The sequence below is a fragment of the Oncorhynchus kisutch genome, linkage group LG21 (genome assembly GCF_002021735.2).
Source record: "Oncorhynchus kisutch isolate 150728-3 linkage group LG21, Okis_V2, whole genome shotgun sequence".
Classification (NCBI taxonomy): Eukaryota; Metazoa; Chordata; class Actinopteri; order Salmoniformes; family Salmonidae; genus Oncorhynchus; species Oncorhynchus kisutch.
In genome coordinates, this window is record NC_034194.2 from 45,176,515 (window position 1) to 45,203,826 (window position 27,312).

General features: G+C 47.4%; 1 protein-coding gene across 1 annotated transcript in view; it reads left to right on the forward strand.

Annotated features, from left to right (window-relative positions):
* The window catches only part of LOC116356214 (eyes absent homolog 4), a gene marked incomplete in the record, with an annotated part of 107,025 nt that overhangs the window by 25,747 nt on the left and 53,966 nt on the right, over positions 1–27,312 (forward strand).

A 27,312-nucleotide genomic window follows, 5' to 3' on the forward strand; every position in this document is an offset into this window, starting at 1 on the left:
AGTGGAGGAGAGAGAGAATGGGTGTAGGTGTGAGGCAGGGCTTTAAAGTGGAGGAGAGAGTGGAGGAGATGGAGGTGTGAGGCAGGGTTTTTAAAGTGGAGGAGAGAGTGGAGGAGGTGTGAGGCAGGGTTTTAATGTGGAAGAGAGAGTGGAGGAGGTGTGAGGCAGGGTTTTTAAAGTGGAGGAGAGAGAGTAGAGGAGATGGAGGTTTGAGGCAGGGTTTTTAAAGTGGAGGAGAGAGAGTGGAGGAGGTGTGAGGCAGGGCTTTAAAGTGGAGGAGAGAGTGGAGGTGTGAGGCAGGGTTTTTAATGTGGAGAGAGAGTGGAGGAGATGGAGGTGTGAGGCAGGGTTTTTAAAGTGGAGGAGAGAGTGGAGGAGGTGTGAGGCAGGGTTTTAATGTGGAGGAGAGAGTGGAGGAGGTGTGAGGCAGGGTTTTTAAAGTGGAGGAGAGAGAGTAGAGGAGATGGTGGTGTGAGGCAGGGTTTTTAAAGTGGAGGAGAGAGAGTGGAGGAGGTGTGAGGCAGGGCTTTAAAGTGGAGGAGAGAGTGGAGGAGGTGTGAGGCAGGGTTTTAATGTGGAGGAGAGAGTGGAGGAGGTGTGAGGCAGGGTTTTTAAAGTTTTAAAGTGGAGGAGAGAGAGTGGAGGAGGTGGAGGCAGGGTTTTTAAAGTGGAGGAGAGAGAGTGGAGGAGAGAGAGTGGAGGAGGTGGAGGTGTGAGGCAGGGTATTTAAAGTGGAGGAAAGAGAGTGGAGGTGAGAGAGTAGAGGAGATGGAGGTGTGAGGCAGGGTTTTTAAAGTGGAGGAAAGATAGTGGAGGTGAGAGAGTAGAGGAGATGGAGGTGTGAGGCAGGGTTTTTAAAGTGGAGGAGAGAGAGTGGAGGTGAGAGAGTAGAGGAGGTGGAGGTGTGAGGCAGGGTTTTTAAAGTGGAGGAGAGAGAGTGGATGAGGTGTGAGGCAGGGCTTTAAAGTGGAGGAGAGAGTGGAGGAGGTGTGAGGCAGGGTTTTAATGTGGAGGAGAGAGTGGAGGAGGTGGAGGCAGGGTTTTTAAAGTGGAGGAGAGAGAGTGGAGGAGAGAGAGTGGAGGAGGTGGAGGTGTGAGGCAGGGTTTTTAAAGTGGAGGAAAGAGAGTGGAGGTGAGAGAGTAGAGGAGATGGAGGTGTGAGGCAGGGTTTTTAAAGTGGAGGAAAGATAGTGGAGGTGAGAGATTAGAGGAGATGGAGGTGTGAGGCAGGGTTTTTAAAGTGGAGGAGAGAGAGTGGAGGTGAGAGAGTAGAGGAGATGGAGGTGTGAGGCAGGGTTTTAAAAGTGGAGGAGAGAGAGTGGAAGAGGTGTGAGGCAGGGCTTTAAAGTGGAGGAGAGAGTGGAGGAGGGGTGATGCAGGGTTTAATGTGGAGGAGGTGGAGGCAGGGGTTTTAAAGTGGAGGAGAGAGAGTGGAGGAGAGAGAGTGGAGGAGAGAGAGTGAGGAGGTGGAGGTGTGAGGCAGGGTTTTAAAGTGGAGGAAAGAGAGTGGAGGTGAGAGAGTAGAGGAGATGGAGGTGTGAGGCAGGGTTTTTAAAGTGGAGGAAAGAGAGTGGAGGAGGTGTGAGGCAGGGTTTTAATGTGGAGAGAGAGTGGAGGAGGTGTGAGGCAGGGTTTTAAAGTGGACGAGAGAGAGTGGAGGAGGTGGAGGTGTGAGGCAGGGTTTTTAAAAGTGGAGGAGAGAGTGGAGGAGGTGTGAGGCAGGGTTTTTAAAGTGGAGGGAGGAGTGGAGGAGGTGTGAGCAGGGTTTTTAAAGTGGAGGAGAGAGTGGAGGAGGTGTGAGGCAGGGTTTTTTTAAAGTGGATGAGAGAGTGAGTAGGTGTGAGGCAGGGTTTTTAAAGTGGAGGAGAGAGTGGAGGAGGTGTGAGGCAGGGTTTTAATGTGGAGGAAAGAGTGGAGGAGGTGGAGGCAGGGTTTTTAAAGTGGAGGAGAGAGAGTGGAGGAAAGAGAGTGGAGGAGAGAGAGTGGAGGAGGTGGAGGTGTTGAGGCAGGGTTTTTTAAAGTGGAGGAAAGAGAGTGGAGGTGAGAGAGTAGAGGAGATGGAGGTGTGAGGCAGGGTTTTTAAAGTGGAGGAGAGAGTGGAGGAGGTGTGAGGCAGGGTTTTTAAAGTGGAGGAGAGAGTGGAGGAGGTGTGAGGCAGGGTTTTAATGTGGAGGAGAGATGGAGGAGGTGGAGGCAGGGTTTTTAAAGTGGAGGAGAGAGAGTGGAGGAGGTGGAGGTGTGAGGCAGGGTTTTTAAAGTGGAGGAAAGAGAGTGGAGGTGAGAGAGTAGAGGAGATGGAGGTGTGAGGCAGGGTTTTAATGTGGAGGAGAGAGTGGAGGAGGTGTGAGGCAGGGTTTTAATGTGGAGGAGAGAGTGGAGGAGGTGTGAGGCAGGGGTTTTTGAAAGTGGAGGAGAGGAGAGTGGAGGAGGTGGAGGTGTGAGGCAGGGTTTTAAAGTGGAGGAGAGATTGGGAGGAGGGTGAGGCAGGGTTTTTAAAGTGGAGGAGAGAGTGGAGGAGGTGTGAGGCAGGGTTTTTAAAGTGGAGGAGAGAGTGGAGGAGGGTGTGAGGGCAGGGTTTTTAAAGTGGATGAGAGAGTGGAGTAGGTGTGAGGCATGGTTTTAAAGTGGAGGAGAGAGTGGAGGAGGTGTGAGGCAGGGTTTTAATGTGGAGGAAAGAGTGGAGGAGGTGGAGGCAGGGTTTTTAAAGTGGGAAGGAGAGAGAGTGGAGGAGAGAGAGTGGAGGAGGTGGAGGTGTGAGGCAGGGTTTTTAAAGTGGAGGAAAGAGAGTGGAGGTGAGAGAGTAGAGGAGATGGAGGTGTGAGGCAGGGTTTTTAAAGTGGAGGAGAGAGTGGAGGAGGTGTGAGGCAGGGTTTTTAAAGTGGAGGAGAGAGTGGAGGTGTGAGGCAGGGTTTTAATGTGGAGGAGAGAGTGGAGGAGGTGTGAGGCAGGGTTTTTAAAGTGGAGGAGAGAGAGTAGAGGAGATGGAGGTGTGAGGCAGGGTTTTTAAAGTGGAGGAGAGAGAGTGGAGGAGGTGTGAGGCAGGGCTTTAAAGTGGAGGAGAGAGTGGAGGAGGTGTGAGGCAGGGTTTTTAATGTGGAGAGAGAGTGGAGGAGATGGAGGTGTGAGGCAGGGTTTTTAAAGTGGAGGAGAGAGTGGAGGAGGTGTGAGGCAGGGTTTTAATGTGGAGGAGAGAGTGGAGGAGGTGTGAGGCAGGGTTTTTAAAGTGGAGGAGAGAGAGTAGAGGAGATGGTGGTGTGAGGCAGGGTTTTTAAGTGGAGGAGAGAGAGTGGAGGAGGTGGAGGCAGGGCTTTAAAGTGGAGGAGAGAGTGGAGGAGGTGTGAGGCAGGTTTTTTAAAGTGGAGGAGAGAGTGGAGGAGATGGAGGTGTGAGGCAGGGTTTTAAAGGGAGGAGAGAGTGGAGGAGGTGTGAGGCAGGGTTTTTTTAAAGTTTTTAAAGTGAGGAGGAGAGAGTGGAGGAGGTGGAGGCAGGGTTTTTAAAGTGGAGGAGAGAGAGTGGAGGAGAGGGAGAGTGGAGGAGGTGGAGGGTGTGAGGCAGGGTTTTAAAGTGGAGGAAAGAGAGTGGAGGTGAGAGGAGTAGAGGAAATGGAGGTGGGAGGCAGGGTTTTTTAAAGTGGAGGAGGAGAGTGGAGGAGGTGTGAGGCAGGGTTTTTAAAGTGGAGGAGAGGAGATAGGAGGGAGGTGTGAGGCAGGGTTTTTAACGTGGAGGAGAGAGTGGAGGAGGTGTGAGGCAGGGTTTTTAAAGTGGAGGAGAGAGTGGAGGAGGTGTGAGGCAGGGTTTTTTAAAGTGGAGGAGAGAGAGTGGAGGAGGTGTGAGGCAGGGTTTTTAAGTGGAGGAGAGAGAGTGGAGGAGAGAGAGGGAAAGGAGGTAAAGAGGGAGGAGAGAGAGTGGAGGAGAGAGAGTGGAGGAGGAGAGAGTGAAAGGGAGGTAAGGAGGTAGGAGAGAGAGTGGAGGAGGAGAGAGTGGAGGAGAGAGAGTGGAGGAGAGAGGTGAGGAGAGAGAGTGGAGGAGAGAGAGTGGAGGAGAGAGAGTGAAAGGAGGTAAAGAGAGGAGAGAGAGTGGAGGAGAGAGAGTGGAGGAGAGAGAGTGGAGGAGAGAGAATGAAAGGAGATAAAGAGGAGGAGAGAGAGTGGAGGAGGTGGAGGTGTGAGGCAGGGTTTTTAAAGTGGAGGAAAGAGAGTGGAGGTGAGAGAGTAGAGGAAATGGAGGTGTGAGGCAGGGTTTTTTAAAAGTGGAAGGAGAGAGTGGAGGAGGTGTGAGGCAGGGTTTTTAAAGTGGAGGAGAGAGAGTGGAGGAGGTGGAGGTGTGAGGCAGGGTTTTAAAGTGGAGGAGAGAGTGGAGGAGGTGTGAGGCAGGGTTTTAATGTGGAGGAGAGAGTGGAGGAGGTGGAGGCAGGGTTTTTAAAGTGGAGGAGAGAGAGTGGAGGAGAGAGAGTGGAGGAGAGAGAGTGGAGGAGGTGGAGGTGTGAGGCAGGGTTTTTAAAGTGGAGGAAAGAGAGTGGAGGTGAGAGAGTAGAGGAAATGGAGGTGTGAGGCAGGGTTTTTTAAAGTGGAGGAGAGAGTGGAGGAGGTGTGAGGCAGGGTTTTTAAAGTGGAGGAGAGAGTGGAGGAGGTGTGAGGCAGGGTTTTTTTAAAGTGGAGGAGAGAGTGGAGGAGGTGTGAGGCAGGGTTTTTTAAAGTGGAGGAGAGAGTGGAGTAGGTGTGAGGCAGGGTTTTAAAGTGGAGGAGAGAGTGGAGGAGGTGTGAGGCAGGGTTTTTAAAGTGGAGGAGAGAGTGGAGGAGGTGTGAGGCAGGGTTTTAATGTGGAGGAGATAGTGGAGGAGGTGTGAGGCAGGGTTTTAAAGTGGAGGAGAGAGAGTGGAGGAGGTGTGAGGCAGGGTTTTTAAAGTGGAGGAGAGAGAGTGGAGGAGAGAGAGTGAAAGGAGGTAAAGAGGAGGAGAGAGAGTGGAGGAGAGAGAGTGGAGGAGAGAGAGTGAAAGGAGGTAAAGAGGAGGAGAGAGAGTGGAGGAGAGAGAGTGGAGGAGAGAGAGTGGAGGAGAGAGAGTGGAGGAGAGCGAGTGGAGGAGAGAGAGTGAAAGGAGGTAAAGAGGAGGAGAGAGAGTGGAGGAGAGAGAGTGGAGGAGAGAGAGTGGAGGAGAGAGAATGAAAGGAGATAAAGAGGAGGAGAGAGAGTGGAGGAGAGAGAGTGGAGGAGAGAGAGTGGAGGAGAGAGAGTGAAAGGAGGTAAAGAGGAGGAGAGAGAGTGGAGGAGAGAGAGTGGAGGAGAGTGAAAGGAGGTAAAGAGGAGGAGAGAGAGTGGAGGAGAGAGAGTGGAGGAGAGAGAGTGGAGGAGAGAGAGTGGAGGAGAGAGAGTGAAAGGAGGTAAAGAGGAGGAGAGAGAGTGGAGGAGAGAGAGTGGAGGAGAGAGAGAGGAGGAGAGAGAGTGGAGGAGAGAGAGTGGAGGAGAGAGAGTGGAGGAGAGAGAGTGGAGGAGAGTGAAAGGAGGTAAAGAGGAGGAGAGAGAGTGGAGGAGAGAGAGTGGAGGAGAGAGAGTGGAGGAGAGAGAGTGAAAGGAGGTAAAGAGGAGGAGAGAGAGTGGAGGAGAGAGAGTGAAAGGAGGTAAAGAGGAGGAGAGAGAGTGGAGGAGAGTGAAAGGAGGTAAAGAGGAGGAGAGAGAGTGGAGGAGAGAGAAAGGAGGTAAAGAGGAATGAATAGGAACTAATTGTATTTTAGCCAGCGTTGCCTTTTCCTCTGGTGCTGAGGGAGAGAGCTGAGTTTAGCAAGTGTGTGTGTGTGTGTGTGTGTGTGTGTGTGTGTGTGTGTGTGTGTGTGTGTGTGTGTGGTGTGTGTGTGTGTGTGTGTGTGTGTGTGTGTGTGTGTGTGTGTGTGACCACAGACCAGGCCAGAGGAGGAAGGAGGTCAGGTTTCACCCCTCAAACACACACTCGTTCTGCAGCTAAATAGGAGGGTTGGGGCTCTGATTGCCAAGGTTGGGTTGGCGTTGCAGATAAACTCTCCAAATCTGCCCGACGACACCACACAACTCACCCAGGCTGCTGGGGGGCTGCTGGGGGCCTGCGGGCTGCTGGGGGGCTGCTGGGGGGCTGTGGGCTGCTGGGGGTGGAGTTAAGCTGAAGAGAGAGCTAGTTAGAAGAGAGAGCTAGTTAGAGCTTACCTGAAGAGAGAGCTAGTTAGAAGAGAGAGCTAGTTAGAAGAGAGAGCTAGTTAGAGCTTACCTGAAGAGAGAGCTAGTTAGAAGAGAGAGCTAGTTAGAGCTTACCTGAAGAGAGGGCTAGTTAGAGCTTACCTGAAGAGAGAGCTAGTTAGAGCTACCTGAAGAGAGAGCTAGTTAGAGCTTACCTGAAGAGAGAGCTAGTTAGAGCATACCTGAAGAGGGAGCTAGTTAGAGCTTACAGTCCCAGGTAGGGGACAACTAACTATCAGCTGGATCAGATAAGCAGCAGTAGTCCAGACCTCGCCAGGTAATATTTTAATATCCATTCATTAGATTATATTCTTAAATTATTGTTTAATTTCTATACACACAGCAACTAAAGTCATGAAAACGCAGTTTATGTACTACACACTGAAAAGCATAGACATACTACTCTCTGTGGAATAGAAGAAACAATACCATATCAGCTCTATACACTGTAGTTCTATATCAGTTCTATACGCTGTAGTTCTATATCAGCTCTATATCAGCTCTATACGCTGTAGTTCTATATCAGCTCTATACGCTGTAGTTCTATATCAGCTCTATACGCTATAGTTCTATATCAGCTCTATACGCTATAGTTCTATATCAGCTCTATACGCTGTAGTTCTATATCAGCTCTATACGCTATAGTTCTATATCAGCTCTATACGCTGTAGTTCTATATCAGTTCTATATCAGCTCTATACGCTGTAGTTCTATATCAGTTCTATACGCTGTAGTTCTATATCAGCTCTATACGCTATAGTTCTATATCAGCTCTATACGCTGTAGTTCTATATCAGCTCTATACGCTATAGTTCTATATCAGTTCTATATCAGCTCTATACACTGTAGTTCTATATCAGCTCTATACGCTGTAGTTCTATATCAGCTCTATACGCTGTAGTTCTATATCAGCTCTATACGCTATAGTTCTATATCAGTTCTGTACGCTGTAGTTCTATATCAGCTCTATACGCCATAGTTCTATATCAGTTCTATACTCTGTAGTTCTATATCAGCTCTATACGCTGTAGTTCTATATCAGCTCTATACGCTGTAGTTCTATATCAGCTCTATATCAGCTCTATACACTGTAGTTCTATATCAGCTCTATACGCTATAGTTCTATATCAGTTCTATACGCTGTAGTTCTATATCAGTTCTATATCAGCTCTATACGCTATAGTTCTATATCAGTTCTATACGCTGTAGTTCTATATCAGCTCTATACGCTGTAGTTCTATATCAGCTCTATACGCTGTAGTTCTATATCAGTTCTATATCAGCTCTATACGCTGTAGTTCTATATCAGCTCTATACGCTGTAGTTCTATATCAGCTCTATACACTGTAGTTCTATATCAGCTCTATACGCTGTAGTTCTATATCAGCTCTATACGCTATAGTTCTATATCAGCTCTATACGCTGTAGTTCTATATCAGCTCTATACGCTGTAGTTCTATATCAGTTCTATATCAGCTCTATACGCTGTAGTTCTATATCAGCTCTATACGCTATAGTTCTATATCAGTTCTGTACGCTGTAGTTCTATATCAGCTCTATACGCTGTAGTTCTATATCAGCTCTATACGCTATAGTTCTATATCAGCTCTATACGCCGTAGTTCTATATCAGTTCTATACGCTGTAGTTCTATATCAGCTCTATACGCTGTAGTTCTATATCAGCTCTATACGCTATAGTTCTATATCAGCTCTATACGCCGTAGTTCTATATCAGTTCTATACGCTGTAGTTCTATATCAGTTCTATACGCTGTAGTTCTATATCAGCTCTATATCAGCTCTATACGCTGTAGTTCTATATCAGCTCTATACGCCGTAGCTCTATATCAGCTCTATACGCTGTAGTTCTATATCAGCTCTATACGCTATAGTTCTATATCAGCTCTATACGCTATAGTTCTATATCAGCTCTATACGCTATAGTTCTATATCAGCTCTATACGCTGTAGTTCTATATCAGTTCTATACGCTGTAGTTCTATATCAGCTCTATATCAGCTCTATACGCTATAGTTCTATATCAGTTCTATACGCTGTAGTTCTATATCAGTTCTATACGCTGTAGTTCTATATCAGTTCTATACGCTATAGTTCTATATCAGTTCTATACGCTATAGTTCTATATCAGTTCTATACGCTATAGTTCTATATCAGCTCTATACGCTATAGTTCTATATCAGTTCTATACGCTATAGTTCTATATCAGCTGTATTTCTGGTTCAGCTCCTTGCACGGTCCGCTCTCACTGTGTGTGCGTGTGTCTGTGTATGTATGTGTGTGTGTGTGTGTCTGTGTGTGTGTGTGTGTGTGTGTGTGTGTGTTTGTGTATGTGTGTGTGCGTGTGCGTGTGTGTCCGCGTGCGTGTGTTAGTTCATGGTACGGTCCTGTCTCAGACTGGGGTCTGGTGAAACGCTCATCTGTGATTGGTTAGGGGCTGGAGTGGAGAAGGAAATGAATCTGAAACAGTTGTTCTTTGGTTTTGCCCCTCCAGAGGTTCTGGGGTCATATAAATATGTGTCCCAAATGGTACCCTATTCCCTTCATAGTGCACTTCTTTAGCACCCTATTCCCTATATAGTGCACTACTATACAACACAATAGGAAAAGACTTTGAAGTACCTTTTTCAAATGATGTCAGGGCCAGGAAACCCATCTCCATGTATATAGCCTCTCTACAGTATATATCCTCTCTGCTGTATATATCCTCTCTACTGTATATAGCCTCTCTACTGTATATAGCCTCTCTACTGTATATAGCCTCTCTACTGTATATATCCTCTCTACTGTATATAGCCTCTCTACTGTATATAGCCTCTCTACTGTATATAGCCTCTACTGTATATAGCCTCTCTACTGTATATAACCCCTCTACTGTATATAGCCTCTCTACTGTATATATCCTCTCTGCTGTATATAGTCTCTCTACTGTATAGAGCCTCTCTACTGTATATAACCTCTCTACTGTATATATCCTCTCTACTGTATATATCCTCTCTACTGTATATAGCCTCTCTACTGTATATAGCCTCTCTACTCTATATAGCCTCTCTACTGTATATAGCCTCTCTACTCTATATATCCTCTCTACTGTATATAACCTCTCTCTTTTTACTGTTGTTTTATTTCTTCACTTACCTACACACACACACACACACACACACACACACACACACACACACACACACACACACACACACACACACACACACACACACACACACACACACACACACACACACACACACACACACACACACACACACATACCTTTTCTCCACACTATTGGTTAGAGCCTGTTAGTCAGCATTTCACTGTGAGGTCTACTACACCTGTTGTATTCAGCATTTCACTGTGAGGTCTACTACACCTGTTGTATTCAGCATTTCACTGTGAGGTCTACTACACCTGTTGTATTCAGCATTTCACTGTGAGGTCTACTACACCTGTTGTATTCAGCATTTCACTGTGAGGTCTACTACACCTGTTGTATTCAGCATTTCACTGTGAGGTCTACTACACCTGTTGTATTCGGCATTTCACTGTGAGGTCTACTACACCTGTTGTATTCAGTATTTCACTGTAAGGTCTACTACACCTGTTGTATTCGGCGCACATGACAAATAAACCTTCATTTGGTTTGATTTAAACCATCATATTTCTGTATAAAATATATAGTAATGAAAGAGAAGTATTGCTGCTTTGAATTGGGTCAAGTTAGTGTGGGAGAGATGTAACAACTATTATTATCTGTCAATAATGATGAGCCACCAGGTACAGACAACCTAGATGGGAAACTATAGAGAACGGTAGCAGACTGTATTACCACCCCTTGTTGGCTATATCTTTAACCAATGCCCGAAGGAGTGTGTGTTTTCACAGACGTAGAAGGAAGCTAAAGTAATTCTGCTTTCTAAAAATAGTAAAACACCATTGGCTGGCTCTAACAGCCGCCCAATCGGTTTGCTGCCTAAGCTGATGGCGAGGATTTGAATTTGACCAATACAATGCTATTTTTCAGAGATCAAGTTAACTGCACTGACTCAGATGACTGATGATTGGCTAAAATAAATGGATAATGGGATGATAGGTGGAGCTGTTATTGGTTAGATTTCAGTGCCAGCCTTTGATGTTATTGATCGTAAATTGTTATTGAAGAAAACTCACTTGATATGGCTTTACATGCTCAGTTACCCTGGTTATAATGCTCTGTTACCCTGGTTATAATGCTCTGTTACCCTGGTAATAATGCTCTGTTACCCTGGTTATAATGCTCTGTTACCCTGGTAATAATGCTCTGTTACCCTGGTTATAATGCTCTGTTACCCTGGTAATAATGCTCTGTTACCCTGGTTATAATGCTCTGTTACCCTGGTTATAATGCTCTGTTACCCTGGTTATAATGCTCTGTTACCCTGGTTATAATGCTCTGTTACCCTGGTTATAATGCTCTGTTACCCTGGTTATAATGCTCTGTTACCCTGGTAATAATGCTCTGTTACACTGGTTATAATGCTCTGTTACCCTGGTAATAATGCTCTGTTACCCTGGTTATAATGCTCTGTTACCCTGGTAATAATGCTCTGTTACCCTGGTTATAATGCTCTGTTACCCTGGTTATAATGCTCTGTTACCCTGGTTATAATGCTCTGTTACCCTGGTAATAATGCTCTGTTACCCTGGTTATAATGCTCTGTTACCCTGGTTATAATGCTCTGTTACCCTGGTTATAATGCTCTGTTACCCTGGTTATAATGGTCTGTTACCCTGGTTATAATGCTCTGTTACCCTGGTTATAATGCTCTGTTACCCTAGTTATAATGCTCTGTTACCCTAGTTATAATGCTCTGTTACCCTGGTTATAATGCTCTGTTACCCTGGTAATAATGCTCTGTTACCCTGGTTATAATGGTCTGTTACCCTGGTTATAATGCTCTGTTACCCTGGTTATAATGCTCTGTTACCCTAGTTATAATGGTCTGTTACCCTGGTAATAATGCTCTGTTACCCTGGTTATAATGCTCTGTTACCCTGGTAATAATGCTCTGTTACCCTGGTTATAATGCTCTGTTACCCTGGTTATAATGCTCTGTTACCCTGGTTATAATGCTCTGTTACCCTGGTTATAATGCTCTGTTACCCTGGTTATAATGCTCTGTTACCCTAGTTATAATGCTCTGTTACCCTAGTTATAATGGTCTGTTACCCTAGTTATAATGCTCAGTTACCCTGGTAATAATGCTCAGTTACCCTGGTAATAATGCTCTGTTACCCTGGTTATAATGCTCTGTTACCCTGGTTATAATGCTCTGTTACCCTGGTTATAATGCTCTGTTACCCTGGTTATAATGCTCTGTTACCCTGGTTATAATGCTCAGTTACCCTGGTAATAATGCTCTGTTACCCTGGTTATAATGCTCTATTACGCTGGTTATAATGCTCTGTTACCCTGGTTATAATGCTCTGTTACCCTGGTTATAATGCTCTGTTACCCTGGTTATAATGCTCTGTTACCCTGGTTATAATGCTCTGTTACCCTAGTTATAATGCTCTGTTACCCTGGTTATAATGCTCTGTTACCCTGGTTATAATGCTCTGTTACCCTAGTTATAATGGTCTGTTACGCTAGTTATAATCGTCGCTGGTTCAAAAAATTCGAGCTGACAAGTCAACAAGGTGAAAAATGTTACTTAACCTACATTTGCTCCAGGGGCGCCGTACTATGTCAGACCCTGTAAAACAGGGATCAACATCATCCGAGAGATCGATGGTCAGGGGGCCAGATGGTCAGCGGGCCAAATGGTCAGGGGGCCAGATGGTCAGGGGGCCAGATGGTCAGGGGGCCAGAGGGCCAGAAGGTCAGGGTGCCAGGGGGCCGGATGGTCAGGGGGCCAGATGGTCAGGGGGCCAGGGGGCCGGGTGGTCAGGAGGCCAGATGGTCAGGGGGCCAGGTGGTCAGGGGGCCAGATGGTCAGAGGGCCGGATGGTCAGGGGGCCAGATGGTCAGGGGGCCAGGGGGCCAGATGGTCAGGAGGCCGGATGGTCAGGGGTCCGGATGGTCAGAGGGCAGATGGTCAGGAGGCCGGATGGTCAGGGGGCCAGATGGTCAGAGAGACCCACAGAACCATTTACATTAGTCATCTAACAGACTCCCATCTAGAGAGACCCACAGAACCATTTATATTAGTCATCTAGCAGACCCCCATCTAGAGAGACCCACAGAACCATTTACATTAGTCATCTAGCAGACCCCCATCTAGAGAGACCCACAGAACCATTTACATTAGTCATCTAACAGACTCCCATCCAGAGAGACCCACAGTAGCAACCAGGGTCAAGCTCCCACGCCCAAGGGCAAATCGACAGATCTCCCACCAAGTCAACTCAGGAAACCGACCCAGTGACCTCTGGACCGCCGGCCCAAGCTCCCGCCAGGCCACCAACCATCCAGGACCCCCCCCCCCCCCCCCCCCCCCACAGAAGCATTTATATACCACATCAGTCACCGTCATCATCAATAAGTGCATCGATGACATTGTCCCCACAGTGACCGTACATGCCCCAACCAGAAGCTATGGATTACAGGCAACATCTGCAGGGTAGAGCTGCCTCTTTCAAGAAGCTGGACTCTAACCCGGTCGCTTTTAAGAAATCCCGCTATGCCCTCAGACGAACCATCAAACAGGCAAAGCATCAATACAGGACTAAGATCCAATCGTACAACACCGGCTCCGATGCGCGTCGGATGTGGCAGGGCTGGCAAACTATAACAGACTACAATGGGAAGCCCAGCCTCGAGCTTCCCAGTGAAACAAGCCTACCAGATGAGCTAAATCACTTCTATGCACGCTTCGAGGCAAGCAACACTGAAGGATGCATGTTCCGGATGACCGTGTGATTACTCTCTCCCTAACCGATGTGAGTAAGACCTTTGAACAGGTCAACATTCACAAGGCCGCTGGGCCAGACGGATTACCAGGACGTGTGCTCCGGGCATGTGCTGACCAACTGGCAAGTGTCTTCATTGACATTTTCAACTTGTCCCTGGCTGAGTGAAGTAATACTTACATATTTCAAGCAGACCATCATAGTCCCTGTGCCCAAGAACACCCAGGTAACCTGCCGAAATGACTACTACTAACCCGTATCACTCACGTCTGTAGCCATGAAGTGCTTTGAAAGGCATGTCATGGCTCACATCAACACCATAATCCCAGAAACCCTATACCCACTCCAATTTGCATACCGCCCCAACAGATCCACAGATGACGCAATCTCTATTTCACTCAACACAACCGTGGTAGGCCTGATCACCGACAATGATGAGACAGCCTATAGGGAGGAGATCAGAGACCTGGCAGTGTCGTGCCAGGACAACAACCTCTCCCTCAACGTGATCAAGACAAAGGAGCTGATTGTGGACGACAGGAAAAGGAGGGCTGAGCACGCCCCCATTCTCATCGACAGGGCTGTAGTGGAGTAGGTTGAGAGTTCCAAGTTCCTTGGTGACCACATCACCAACAAGCTATCATGGTCCAAACACCAAGACAGTCGTGAAGAGGGCATGACAACACCTATTCCCCCTCAGGAGACTGAAAAGATTTAGTATGGGTCCTCAGATCTTCAAAAGGTTCTACAGCTGCACCATTGAGAGTTGCATCACCACCTGGTATGGCAACTGCTCGGCCTCCGACTGCAAGGCGATACAGAGGGTAGTGCATACGGCCCAGTACACCACTGGGGCTAAGCTGCCTGCCATCCAGGACCAGGCGGTGTCAGAGGAAGGCCCTAAAGACACCCTAATCAAATCAAAATCAAATCAAATCAAATTTTATTTGTCACATACACATGGTTAGCAGATGTTAATGCGAGTGTAGCGAAATGCTTGTGCTTCTAGTTCCAATAATGCAGTAATAACCAACAAGTAATCTAGCTAACAATTCCAAAACTACTACCTTATACACACAAGTGTAAGGGGATAAATAATATGTACATAAAGATATATGAGTGAGTGATGGTACAGAGCGGCATAGGCAAGATACAGTAGATGGTATTGAGTGCAGTATATACATATGAGATGAGTATGTAAACAAAGTGGCATAGTTAAAGTGGCTAGTGATACATGTATTACATAAAGATGCAGTAGATGATATAGAGTACAGTATATACATATACATATGAGATGAATAATGTAGGGTATGTAAACATTATATTAGGTAGCATTGTTTAAAGTGGCTAGTGATATATTTTACATCATTTTCCATCAATTCCCATTATTAAAGTGGCTGGTGTGTCAGTGTGTTGGCAGCAGCCACTCAATGTTAGTGGTGGCTGTTTAACAGTCTGATGGCCTTGAGATAGAAGCTGTTTTTCAGTCTCGGTCCCAGCTTTGATGCACCTGTACTGACCTCGCCTTCTGGATGATAGCGGGGTGAACAGGCAGTGGCTCGGGTGGTTGTTGTCCTTGATGATCTTTATGGCCTTCCTGTGACATCGGGTGGTGTAGGTGTCCTGGAGGGCAGGTAGTTTCCCCCCGGTGATGCGTTGTGCAGACCTCACTACCCTCTGGAGAGCCTTACGGTTGTGGGCGGAGCAGTTGCCGTACCAGGCGGTGATACAGCCCGACAGGATGCTCTCGATTGTGCATCTGTAGAAGTTTGTGAGTGCTTTTGGTGACAAGCCGAATTTCTTCAGCCTCCTGAGGTTGAAGAGGCGCTGCTGCGCCTTCTTCACGATGCTGTCTGTGTGGGTTTACCAATTCAGTTTGTCTGTGATGTGTACGCCGAGGAACCTAAAACTTACTACCCTCTCCACTACTGTTCCATCAATGTGGATAGGGGGGTGTTCCCTCTGCTGTTTCCTGAAGTCCACAATCACCTCCTTAGTTTTGTTGACGTTGAGTGTGAGGGCCCTCACCTCCTCCCTGTAGGCCGTCTCGTCGTTGTTGGTAATCAAGCCTACCACTGTTGTGTCTTCCGCAAACTTGATGATTGAGTTGGAGGCGTGCGTGGCCACGCAGTCGTGGGTGAACAGGGAGTACAGGAGAGGGCTCAGAACGCACCCTTGTGGGGCCCCAGTGTTGAGGATCAGCGGGGTGGAAATGTTGTTGCCTACCCTCACCACCTGGCGGCGGCCCGTCAGGAAGTCCAGTACCCAGTTGCACAGGGCGGGGTCGAGACCCAGGGTCTCTAGCTTGATGACGAGCTTGGAGGGCACTATGGTGTTAAATGCCGAGCTGTAGTCGATGAACAGCATTCTCACATAGGTATTCCTCTTGTCCAGATGGGTTAGGGCAGTGTGCAGTGTGGTTGACTGTTCTCTCTGCTACTGCACGGCAACCGGTACCGGAGCGCAAAGTCTAGGTCCAAAATCCTTCTTAACAGCTTCTACCCCCAAGCCGCTACTTACATCTACCCCGACACATTGACTCTGTACCGGTACCCCCTGTATATAGCCTCATTACTAACCTGTACCCCCGCACATTGACTCGGTCCCGGTACCTCCTGTATATAGCCTCACCCAGAAAGACTCACAGCTCCTAGAGACTTACCCAGAAAGACTCACTGCTCTTAGAGACTTACCCAGAAAGACTCACAGCTCTTAGAGACTTACCCAGAAACACTCACAGCTCTTAGAGACTTACCCAGAAAGACTAACTGCTCTTAGAGACTTACCCAGAAAGACTCACAGCTCTTAGAGACTTTCCCAGAAATACTCACAGCTCCTAGAGACTTACCCAGAAATACTCACAGCTCCTAGAGACTTACCCAGAAAGACTCACAGCTCTTAGATACTTACCCAGAAAGACTCACAGCTCTTAGAGACTTACCCAGAAAGACTCACAGCTCTTAGAGACTTACCCAGAAAGACTCACAGCTCTTAGAGACTTACCCAGAAAGACTCACAGCTGTAATCATTGCCGGAGGTGATTCTAAGATATATTGACTCAGGGGTGTGAATACTTATGTAAATTACTTTTCTATATTTAATTTTAAATACATTTTCTACATTTTCTACTCCACTCCACTCTTCTGGGAAGGCTTTCCACTAGATGTTGGAACATTGCTGCTATAACAGCCTTCACTCTTCTGGGAAGGCTTTCCACTAGATGTTGGAACATTGCTGCTATAACAGCCTCCACTCTTCTGGGAAGGCTTTCCACTAGATGTAGGAACATTGCTGCTCTAACAGCCTCCACTCTTCTGGGAAGGCTTTCCACTAGATGTTGGAACATTGCTGCTATAACAGCCCCCACTCTTCTGGGAAGGCTTTCCACTAGATGTTGGAACATTGCTGCTATAACAGCCTCCACTCTTCTGGGAAGGCTTTCCACTAGATGTAGGAACATTGCTGCTCTAACAGCCTCCACTCTTCTGGGAAGGCTTTCCACTAGATGTTGGAACATTGCTGCTATAACAGCCCCCACTCTTCTGGGAAGGCTTTCCACTAGATGTTGGAACATTGCTGCTATAACAGCCTCCACTCTTCTGGGAAGGCTTTCCACTAGATGTAGGAACATTGCTGCTATAACAGCCTCCACTCTTCTGGGAAGGCTTTCCACTAGATGTTGGAACATTGCTGCTATAACAGCCTCCACTCTTCTGGGAAGGCTTTCCACTAGATGTTGGAACATTGCTGCTATAACAGCCTCCACTCTTCTGGGAAGGCTTTCCACTAGATGTTGGAACATTGCTGCTATAACAGCCTTCACTCTTCTGGGAAGGCTTTCCACTAGATGTTGGAACATTGCTGCTATAACAGCCTCCACTCTTCTGGGAAGGCTTTCCACTAGATGTAGGAACATTGCTGCTCTAACAGCCTCCACTCTTCTGGGAAGGCTTTCCACTAGATGTTGGAACATTGCTGCTATAACAGCCCCCACTCTTCTGGGAAGGCTTTCCACTAGATGTTGGAACATTGCTGCTATAACAGCCTCCACTCTTCTGGGAAGGCTTTCCACTAGATGTAGGAACATTGCTGCTATAACAGCCTCCACTCTTCTGGGAAGGCTTTCCACTAGATGTTGGAACATTGCTGCTATAACAGCCTCCACTCTTCTGGGAAGGCTTTCCACTAGATGTTGGAACATTGCTGCTATAACAGCCTCCACTCTTCTGGGAAGGTTTTCCACTAGATGTTGGAACATTGCTGCTATAACAGCCTCCACTCTTCTGGGAAGGCTTTCCACTAGATGTAGGAACATTGCTGCTATAACAGCCTCCACTCTTCTGGGAAGGCTTTCCACTAGATGTTGGAAGATTGCTGTGGGGACTTGCTTCCATTCAGCCACAAGAGTATTAGTGAGGTCAGGCACGGATGTTGGGCGATAAGGCCTGGCTCGCAGTCGGCGTTCCAATTCATCCCAAAGGTGTTCAATGGGATTGAGGTCAGGGCTCTGTACAGGCCATTCAAGTTCTTCCACACCAATCTCGACGAACCATTTTTGTCATGCTGAAACAGGAAAGGTCCTTCCCCAAACTGTTGCCACAAAGTTAGAAGCACAGATTCCACTAGATTCTAATTGTATATTGTAGCCTTAAGATTTCCCTTCACTGGAACTAAGGGGCCTAGCCTAAACCATGAAAAACAGCCGCAGACCATTATTCCTCCTCCACCAAACTTTACAGTTGGCACCATGCATTTCGGGCAGGTAGACATCTTCTGGCCCCCGCCAAACCCAGATTAGTCCCCCGGACTGCCAGATGGTGAGCTTTACACCACTCCAGCTGACACTTGGCAGTGGGCATGGTGTACTTAGGCTTGTGCGAGGCTGCTCAGCCATGGAAACCCATTTCATGAAGCTCCCGACAAACAGTTATTGTGCTGACGTTGCTTCCAAAGGCAGTTTGGAACTCGGTAGTGAGTGTTGCAACCAGACAGACAGACGATTTTCACGCACTACTTCGCTTCAGCACTCGGGGGTCCCGTTCTGTGAGCTTGTGTGGCCTACCACTTCGCGGATGAACCGTTGTTGCTCCTAGACATTTCCACTTCACAATAACATTTCAATTTACAGTTGACCAAGGCATATAGGTGCTATAGAGCAGTGCTTACGCCCCAGTACATCACTGGGACCAAGCTTCCTGACATCCAGGACCTATATACTAGGCGGTGTCAGAGGACATTTCCACTAGATTAGAGAGTTAGAAAGGAGACGAGACAAATGTGCTTACAGCTGAGACAGACAGACAGACAGACAGACAGACAGACAGACAGACAGACAGACAGACAGACAGACAGACAGACAGACAGACAGACAGACAGACAGACAGACAGACGGACGGACAGAGAGACAGACAGACAGACAGACAGACAGACAGACAGACAGACAGACAGACAGACAGACAGAAAGACAGACAGACAGACAGACAGACAGACAGACAGACAGACAGACAGACAGACAGACAGACAGACAGACAGACAGACAGACAGACAGACAGACAGACAGACAGACAGACAGACAGACAGACAGACAGACAGACAGACAGACAGACAGAGAGACAGAGAGAGCAGAGCAGAGGTCACGATCAGATGATGCATTTTTCAGCATTTTCTTTAAAAAGATAGATTAGGAGTTTGATAAACTTGAATTTTTTGTCAGGAACACATACTGGATTCTACCCTCTACAACATAACCCCCACTTCAAATCAAAACTTAAAATCTACAACCTGATTTTGGACGGAATTACGGAATCACCTGGAAGGTTCACAACTACCAAGATTTATTACTCTATACAGCAAATTCTCTGGAAAACAACAGAAACCTGAAAACACCATCCAACCTGGAACTGAGTGAGTAATGTTTAGTCTGAAACGATATTTTATCTCCAAAAGCCAAGAAGAAAAATACACAACATTACTTTATAAGGACTGAATTCTAACATAATTCTGCCAAGCTTGATACAGCTTCAACTAGCACTGACGTGTCAAGTGAGAGGTGTCAAAGCCCATTAGCCCAACAATGGCAGGAGAGTCACACAGTCTACCCCAACCAAATGGAGAGGCCTTAGAAGCTCCCTCCCGCTGTTCAGAGGTAATTAAAATACAGTACCCTGTGCATGTAAAGAATGATAAGGCAAGAAAAGATTACAAAATGGAACATTTTGGAAAATTTTCTCCTTATGGAAAATCAAGAGACACTTTTTGCTGACTATTACAAAAATGGGAACATCAGCAACCTTATATTCCACACAAACCATCCCCTGGCATGGCATAGTGCTATATTAGCACACTACCCCTTTGTTAAGAGAGGGGGGGTTAACGAGGGGTGGAAATAACGAGGACTCTGAGTCAGGTAATATAAATATCTATAAGTCTGGAACAGTAATGGTACAGGGTAACCCCAAACAGTTTCAGCTGGACTTTCACCTAATCAAAGAATTAGCCCAGCAGGAGAAGCTCTCCCTTGATAAAGATACCCCCACCCCGAGCAGGTCAGACCAGACCTCTTCATTATGTAACCCCACAGACGAGCAACCCCCAGCGGAGAGTCAACCTCCCAGCACAGATTACCACTCCCTCATTGAAATGAAGAACAAATTCACCCAGCTGGAGGTAAGGCAGGTGGAGCTGGAACAGCAGGTGATTACACTTCAGTCAGCACAGACCCAGACAACAGTCCAGCACAACAACAGCCCCTTAACCAGACCCGGAGACCTGGAGGTGGACAGAGACATATCTGCACTCTGGACAGTGGTGAGACAACTACAACAGGAGAAAGAACAGAGCACTAGAGGAAAGTATCAGACTGCTGGTGGAGGAGAGGTTGAGGGAGATGGAGGAGAGGGTGAGGGGGACGGAGGAGAGGTTGAGGGGGACGGCGTGTGACAGAGAACAACCCACTAGAGAGGTGGCCACCCCCACAGAGAAGTCAGCAGAACAGCCCACCTCAGCACCCGACAAAAGTCTCGACACCACAGCAGAACAGTCCACACCAGACCCGGACCATAGAGTCGACATCACAGCAGAACAGACAAATGAAGAACCCCAAGCCCAGCGGCTCTCACCCCCTCTGAGCACCCCCCCTGTCAGCCACCCTGATAGCCCTTCTGACAACCCCCCCACACCCACTGAGGACAAACACAAGACACAGATTGTACTACTTATGGACTCAAATGGGAAATATATAGAAGAAAAAAAACTTTTTCCCAAACACAGTGTGTCTAAACTCTGGTGTCCAAACACCCAGCGCTCCCTAGGCCTCCGGTCTGAGGACCAACTAGGTTCACCCAGCCACATAATAATACACACAGGCACAAACAACCTGAGAGCACAGCAGGAAAGGGTGGCCACAGCACTGAAGGGAGTGATTGAAAAGGCTTCTTCTACTTTCCCCAACGCACAAGTGGTTATCTCCACCCTGCTACCACGAAAAGACTTCCACCCTGCCACAATAGAGCGGGTAAACGCAGGTATTTCCTGTGGCTGTGCCTCAAAACCAAACGTTTTCCTGGCCCACCACTCCACCCTGGACTAGAACAGCCTTTATGACCAGGTCCACCTCTACAAGGCAGCAGTGCCCACCACTACACCCTGGACTAGAACAGCCTTTATGACCAGGTCCACCTCTACAAGGCAGCAGTGCCCACCACTCCACCCTGGACTAGAACAGCCTCTATGACCAGGTCCACCTCTACAAGGCAGCAGTGCCCACCACTCTACCCTGGACTAGAACAGCCTTTATGACCAGGTCCACCTCTACAAGGCAGCAGTGCCCACCACTCTACCCTGGACTTGAACAGCCTCTATGACCAGGTCCACCTCTACAAGGCAGCAGTGCCCACCACTCCACCCTGGACTTGAACAGCCTCTATGACCAGGTCCACCTCTACAAGGCAGCAGTGCCCACCACTCCACCCTGGACTTGAACAGCCTCTATGACCAGGTCCACCTCTACAAGGCAGCAGTGCCCACCACTCCACCCTGGACTTGAACATCCTCTATGACCAGGTCCACCTCTACAAGGCAGCAGTGCCCACCACTCCACCCTGGACTTGAACAGCCTCTATGACCAGGTCCACCTCTACAAGGCAGCAGTGCCCACCACTCCACCCTGGACTTGAACAGCCTCTATGACCAGGTCCACCTCTACAAGGCAGCAGTGCCCACCACTCCACCCTGGACATGAACAGCATTTATGAACTGGTCCACCTCTACAAGGCAGCAGTGCCCACCACTCTACCCTGGACTTGAACAGCCTCTATGACCAGGTCCACCTCTACAAGGCAGCAGTGCCCACCACTCCACCCTGGACTTGAACAGCCTCTATGACCAGGTCCACCTCTACAAGGCAGCAGTGCCCACCACTCCACCCTGGACTTGAACAGCCTCTATGACCAGGTCCACCTCTACAAGGCAGCAGTGCCCACCACTCCACCCTGGACTTGAACAGCCTCTATGACCAGGTCCACCTCTACAAGGCAGCAGTGCCCACCTTTGCCCGAACTCTAAAGGACATCGCTCTCAAACGCATCCCCAACACTTCACACAGGAGCAACAGATCAATAGACACCCCACCCAGACCAGCAAGACACCCTCCCAGACCTGCAGGACCCCCCCCCCCCCTGGACCTACACATAGAGGACCCACGCCAAGAGGAATTACATCCAGACCACAGCACACCCAGACACATCCACACCCCCCACCCCAACCAATCAACACCCCCCCACGTCAACCATGCCCACACCTCATTTAGGCCCCCTCAGATCAGACCTATGCCACTCCTGCCCACCCCATGCACCCCACCCCCGCAAAGAGGGCCTCAACATGGAAGCCACACATACGCCCAGGTAGTGAGCGGGCAAACAGTCCCAACCCCCACTCTCACACTCGCCCAAGCCAATGGCATGTACCAGATGCTCAGCAGGCTCTGCTCACACTTACTGGCCTGAGGCCAAACCATGACAAACAACATTGGACACTCTGGAACAAAAAGCCTTCACTATATCATCCTGGAATATCCAAGGCCTGAGGTCATCTGCCTTTGGCCTAAAGAGCAGAAACCCAGACTTCACCAAAGAAATCGGTAATACAGACATTGTCATCCTGCAAGAAACCTGGTATAGAGGAGACAGACCCACTGGTTGCCCTCTAGGTTACAGAGAGCTGGTAGTCCCATCCACCAAACTACCAGGTGTGAAACAGGGATGGGACTCAGGGGGTATGCTAATTTGGTATAGAGCAGACCTAACTCACTCCATTAAATTAATCAAAACAGGAACATTCTACATTTGGCCAGAAATTCAAAAGGAAATTATCCTAACAGAGAAAAATGTCCTCCTGTGTGCTACCTATATCCCCCCACTAGTATCCCCATATTTTAATGAAGACAGCCTTTAATGAAGACAGCCTCTCCATCCAGGGGGAAATCAATCATTGCTGTGTACTCTCTGTGTAGGGCCAAATAGCATTCTAGTTTGCTCTGTTTTTTTGTTAATTCTTTCCAATGTGTCAAGTAATTATCTTTTCATTTTCTCATGATTTGGTTGGGTCTAATTGTGCTGCTGTCCTGGGGCTCTGTAGGGTGTGTTTGTGTTTGTGAACAGAGCCCCAGGACCAGCTTGCTTAGGGGACTCTTCTCCAGGTTCATCTCTCTGTAGGTGATGGCTTTGTTGTGGAAGGTTTGGGAATCGCTTCATTTTAGGTGGTTATAGAATTTAACGGCTCTTTTCTGGATTTTGATAATTAGTGGGTATCGGCCTAATTCTGCTCTGCATGCATTATTTGGTGTTCTACGTTGTACACGGAGGATATTCTTGCAGAATTCTGCGTGCAGAGTCTCAATTTGGTGTTTGTCCCATTTTGTGAAGTCTTGGTTGGTGAGCGGACCCCAGACCTCACAACCATAAAGGGCAATGGGCTCTATGACTGATTCAAGTATTTTTAGCCAAATCCTAATTGGTATGTTGAAATTTATGTTTCTTTTGATGGCATAGAATGCCCTTCTTGCCTTGTCTCTCAGATCGTTCACAGCTTTGTGGAAGTTACCTGTGGTGCTGATGTTTAGGCCAAGGTATGTATAGTTTTTTGTGTGCTCTAGGGCAACAGTGTCTAGATGGAATTTGTATTTGTGGTCCTGGTGACTGGACCTTTTTTGGAACACCATTATTTTGGTCTTACTGAGATTTACTGTCAGGGCCCAGGTCTGACAGAATCTGTGCATAAGATCTAGGTGCTGCTGTAGGCCCTCCTTGGTTGGTGACAGAAGCACCAGATCATCAGCAAACAGCAGACATTTGACTTCGGATTCTAGCAGGGGGAGGCCGGGTGCTGCAGACTTTTCTAGTGCCTGCACCAATTTGTTGATATATATGTTGAAGAGGGTGGGGCTTAAGCTGCATCCCTGTCTAACCCCACGACCCTGTGTGAAGAAATGTGTGTGTTTTTTGCCAATTTTAACCGCACACTTGTTGTTTGTGTACATGGATTTTATAATGTCGTATGTTTTACCCCCAACACCACTTTCCATCAGTTTGTATAGCAGACCCTCATGCCAGATTGAGTCGAAGGCTTTTTTGAAATCAACAAAGCATGAGAAGACTTTGCCTTTGTTTTGGTTTGTTTGGTTGTCAATTAGGGTGTGCAGGGTGAATACATGGTCTGTTGTACGGTAATTTGGTAAAAAGCCAATTTGACATTTGCTCAGTACATTGTTTTCATTGAGGAAATGTACGAGTCTGCTGTTAATAATAATGCAGAGGATTTTCCCAAGGTTACTGTTGACACATATTCCACGGTAGTTATTGGGGTCAAATTTGTCTCCACTTTTGTGGATTGGGGTGATCAGTCCTTGGTTCCAAATATTGGGGAAGATGCCAGAGCTAAGTATGATGTTAAAGAGTTTTAGTATAGCCAATTGGAATTTGTTGTCTGTATATTTGATCATTTCATTGAGGATACCATCAACACCACAGGCCTTTTTGGGTTGGAGGGTTTTTATTTTGTCCTGTAACTCTTTCAATGTAATTGGAGAATCCAGTGGGTTCTGGTAGTCTTTAATAGTTGATTCTAAGATCTGTATTTGATCATGTATATGTTTTTGCTCTTTATTCTTTGTTATAGAGCCAAAAAGATTGGAGAAGTGGTTTACCCATACATCTCCATTTTGGATAGATAATTCTTCGTGTTGTTGTTTGTTTAGTGTTTTCCAATTTTCCCAGAAGTGGTTAGAGTCTATGGATTCTTCGATTGCATTGAGCTGATTTCTGACATGCTGTTCCTTCTTTTTCCGTAGTGTATTTCTGTATTGTTTTAGTGATTCACCATAGTGAAGGCGTAGACTCAGGTTTTCCGGGTCTCTATGTTTTTGGTTGGACAGGTTTCTCAATTTCTTTCTTAGATTTTTGCATTCTTCATCAAACCATTTGTCATTATTGTTAGTTTTCTTCGGTTTTCTATTTGAGATTTTTAGATTTGATAGGGAAGCTGAGAGGTCAAATATACTGTTAAGATTTTCTACTGCCAAGTTTACACCTTCACTATTACAGTGGAACGTTTTACCCAGGAAATTGTCTAAAATGGATTGAATTTGTTGTTGCCTAATTGTTTTTTGGTAGGTTTCCAAACTGCATTCCTTCCATCTATAGCATTTCTTAATGTTACTCAGTTCCTTTGGCTTTGATGCCTCCTCTCTCTCTCTGTCTCTCTCTCTCTGCCTCTCTCTCACTGTCTCTCTCTCTCTCTTTCTCTCTCTCTCTCTTTGCCTCTCTCTCTGCCTCTCTCTCTCTGCCTCTCTCTCTTGTCTCTCTCTCTCTCTCTCTCTCTGCCTCTCTCTCTCTCTCTCTCTCTCTGCCTCTCTCTCTCTCTCTCTCTCTGTCTCTCTCTCTGTCTCTCTCTCTCTGTCTCTCTCTCTCTCTGTCTCTCTCTCTGTCTCTCTCTCTCTATCCTCTCCCCATGTATCTATCTCTATTTCTTTCTCTGTCACACAGACACACAACTGTTCCTGTGCTGAACTATCACATTATTTAGGAGGCACCTGGGAACCCAACTCATCATTTAATTAACAGGCTCTGAAAGGGATCTCACCCTAATGAGATTAACCTGCATTATTCACACTGTGCTGAGATGCACACTGACTAGGGGGTGGTTGGGGGGCTGACTGGAGGTGGGTAGGGGGGTTGGGGGGGTTAGGGGGGGTGACTAGGGGGTGGTTGGTGGGGCTGACTGGAGGGTGGTTAGGGTGGGGCTGACTGGGGTGTGGTTAGGGGGTGTGTGGCTGACTGGGGTGTGGTTAGGGGGTGTGGGGCTGACTGGGGTGTGGTTAGGGGGTGTGGGGCTGATTGGGGTGTGGTTAGGGGGTGGGGGGGTGACTGGGGTGTGGTTAGAGGGGGGGGGGCTGATTGGGGTGTGGTTAGGGGGTGTGTGGCTGACTGGGGTGTGGTTAGGGGGTGTGGGGCTGATTGGGATGTGGTTAGGGGGTGTGTGGCTGACTGGGGTGTGGTTAGGGGGTGTGGGGCTGACTGGGGTGTGGTTAGGGGGTGTGTGGCTGACTGGGGTGTGGTTAGAGAGGGGGGCTGACTGGGGGGGCCCTGACTGAAGTAGAAGAGAGAATCACTCTCGTTCTGATTGGTCAACTAACTCAAATCAAATGTTATTTATCACAAGCACTGAATACAAAGCCTCACAGTGAAATGCTCACATACAAGCCCTTAACCAACAATGCAGTTTTAAGAAAAATAAGAGTTAAAATATATATATATATATATATAGTATATATACAAAAAAAAAATCAAAAAAAATAACGAGGTGTACCGGTACCGAGTGGGGGTACAGGTTAGTCAAGATAATTGAGGTATATTCTATATATATATATTATATTCAGACCCCTTGACTTTTTCCACGTTTTGTAAAGCTGCAGCCTTATGTATAAAACAAACGATACATTATAATGACAATCAATGACGATCATCCTTGAGATGTTTCTACAACTTGATGAGAGTTTATCTGTGGTAAATTCAATTGATTGGACATGATTTGAAGAGTCGCACATACCTGTCTATATAAGGTCCCACAGTTGACAGTGCATGTCAGAGCAAAAACCAAGCCATGAGGTCGAAGGAATTGTCCGTAGAGCTCAGAGACAGGATTGTGTCGAGGCACAGATCTGGGGAAGGGTACCAAAACATTTCTGCAGCATTGAAGGACCTCAAGCACACAGTGGCCTCCATCATTTTAAAATGGAAGAAGTTTGGAACGACCAAGCCTCTTCCTAGAGCTGGCCAAACTGACCAATCAGGGGGAGAAGGGCCTCGGTCAGGGAGGTGACCAAGAACCCGATGGAGTCTGACAGAGCTCTAGAGTTCCTCTGTGGAGATGGGAGAACCTTCCAGAAGGACAACCATCCACCAATCACCAATAGTCAAGTATGACAATCGGGGGCTTTTTCCACCACTGTGAAAGATAATTACTCGACACAATGGAAAGAATTAACAAATAAACTGAGCAAACTAGAATGCTATTTGGCCCTAAACAGAGAATACACAGTGGCAGATATACCTGACCACTGTGACTGACCCAAAATTAAGGAAAGCTTAACTCCCCCGACAGTTCTAGTCTAATATCTACCTCCCCCTACAGCTCTAGTCTAATATCTACCTCCCCCTATCAGCTCTAGTCTAATATCTACCTCCCCCTACAGCTCTAGTCTCCTCTCTACCTCCCCCCTACAGCTCTAGTCTCCTATCTACCTCCCCCTACAGCTCTAGTCTCCTATCTACCTCCCCTTACAGCTCTAGTCTCCTATCTACCTCCCCTTACAGCTCTAGTCTAATATCTACCTCCCCCTACAGCTCTAGTCTAATATCTACCTCCCCCCTACAGCTCTAGTCTAATATCTACCTCCCCCTACAGCTCTAGTCTAATATCTACCTCCCCCTACAGCTCTAGTCTCCTCTCTACCTCCCCCCTACAGCTCTAGTCTCCTATCTACCTCCCCCTACAGCTCTAGTCTCATATCTACCTCCCCCTACTGCTCTAGTCTAATATCTACCTCCCCCTACAGCTCTAGTCTCCTCTCTACCCTCCCCCTACAGCTCTAGTCTCCTATCTACCTCCCCCCTACAGCTCTAGTCTCCTATCTACCTCCCCCCTACAGCTC